Here is a 2359-nt window from a genome sequence, read left to right as displayed (position 1 = left end):
CTGGCTTAATCAAGATGATGACCATACAGCCGAGCCCTTCCCTAGAAATCCAAACAGGATTTCTTAATTCCCGATTGATGAGGCGTATATAACTTCGATAATGCTAATGGGAGGTTGTATTGTCCTCCCTTGGCTTCCTGGCGCATGTCTTGTTGTACCCCCTTCTTGGTCGACTGCATACTCCCTCAGATGCCCCACTTTGACTAATTGTTCTAAGTAATCCTTGAATGTCCTGCACTGCTCGGTGGTATGCCCTTTATCCCAATGATAGGTGCAATACAGAGTCTGATTTCTTCTGGTTGGATCTTTGCCCATTTTACCAGGCCAGCGGAAATAAGGCTTGTGCTTGATCTTCTCTAAGATCTTGTGCACAAACTCCTTAAAAACTACGTTCACTCCTTCTACTCAGCTAACAATGTTTTGCCCCCCGACCTCTCTTCTGAGCCTTTGTTAAAAGCCCCTAGTTTGATGTTCCTTCTGGTACTGAAATGCAGTAGGGGCCTTCCCTTTATTTGTAACCTATCGTCTTTAAGTTTCTTGTGTTCCTCTATTCACCTCATCAACTAGTGCATGTTCTCGGGTGGCTTCATAGTCAGGGAGTCCTTTAGCTCAAACTCATAAGAAAACCCCAGTTTAAAAGTGCTTGCAACCACCTGTTCATTACCTTCTCTAATCTCATTATACAACTTCCATTATCTGGTCGTGTAGGACCAGAGAGTCTCCTCACTCCCTATCTTCATGGATAGTAGGGCATCAATGGGCTGTGGGACTCGGCTACAGGTCATAAAGCAAGCCCTAAATGCCTGGATTAACTCCCTGAAGTTGTGGACAGAGCCCTTCTTTAAACCATTGAACCATCTCATCACCGTGGGACCAAGACTAGAAGGGAACACCTTGCATAGAAGCCTATCATTTTGAGAATAAAGAGCCATAAGTTGGGTGAAATGACTTACGTGCTTTACCAGGTTTGTCTTGCTATTGTAATAGGTGAACGACGGGTGAGTAAAGTGTTTTGGCATCTCGGTACACTCTATTTCCTCAAAAAAAGGTGATCGGGCTATCCTCTTGAGTGCTCGACTCATGGCATCCATAGCGGCGTTTGGACACTCATCCCTTACTCTCCTCAGTGGCATTGATCTTCTATCTTTGGATTCATTTTGCTTGTCCCTTGACAGCCGAGAATGATCCTAGTGAGATGATCTCCCTGTATGCCTGTTTACTGAGTCGTGATCACGGGATGACCCCTTAGGGGTCCTCGCCCTTCATCTCTAACTCTAACTGCCTAATCTGTCTTCGTAGGCTCTCAATCTCAGAGTCTCGGTCACTTTGGTGTGAACCCTCAGGCACATAGAAATAGTTCTTTCTCCCCTGGATGACGTTGCATGTAAGTCCAATTGAGTCTCATGCCTATCTCAGCCACAGTACCCTCTTCTTTGCTTATACTTCATCGACCTAAGGGCCTGGGATGAGCCTTTAGAATGATTCCCACCAGACCCCACTGACTCTTCACCTAGATGTTGCCTTTCCATCTAGTACCTACCTCCACCACCTCTAAACCTTCAGCTTAGTAGGAGATTCCCATAGACGGCCAATGGTGGTGGTCCATTCCCAACAACCTTGGACTTTTGGTCCTAGACCTCCATTTTACTTGTACTCTGAGTTGGGCTTATTCCACAATAAGAGATCCAAGAAATGGCTCTCAAGGTTACTGGGACAGTTAGACTGTTATTTTGGCCCTAAACTCTTTTGATCCTAGCTTAGCCGAGCCCTCCCCGAGAAATCCAAACAGGAATTCTTAATTCCTGAGATGTAATTTTCCTTACTACTCTCGTGTTTCACTTCCCAAAATTTTCCAACCCCGTCTTCCTTCCTCTCTTCCTCTATTTATACCCTCTACTTAATGGATTTGTTATGATGAGAGGATATTCCCCACATCAGTGGGCCCCTTCGTATCATATCTCTAAACAAAAGGGGCCTACCTTCTATTGCTAACATGACCTTCTAGTAACTTGTGCTTGACGCCGGTTATTGTTTGACAGGCGGATTTCCCCAAGGCATTATCCCTCATTCACAGCATATCTTAGGGGGTACTTAGTTCATATGCTTGGCCAGGCCTATCTCAGCTCGGCTAAGTGGGCTGAGATGGGCCAAGATGATTCGGTGAGCGAGCTTGCAATTTGGAGCCGGCCTAATCTTCTCGGTCCACACACATATAAAGAAATGTGTTTCGATCCCTCTACTCTTTGGATTCTTGACAAGAAAGCTACAAATAATACTTCATTACGTTCAAATGAATTCTGTTAATTGTTTATTTAAACCTTCAATTTAAAGGATCTTAAGATTGGATATTGTTGAGGTC

Source organism: Quercus suber, unplaced genomic scaffold (assembly GCF_002906115.3).
Source record: "Quercus suber isolate HL8 unplaced genomic scaffold, Cork oak 2.0 scaffold_79, whole genome shotgun sequence".
Taxonomy (NCBI): domain Eukaryota; kingdom Viridiplantae; phylum Streptophyta; class Magnoliopsida; order Fagales; family Fagaceae; genus Quercus; species Quercus suber.
This window is presented reverse-complemented; position numbering follows the sequence as displayed.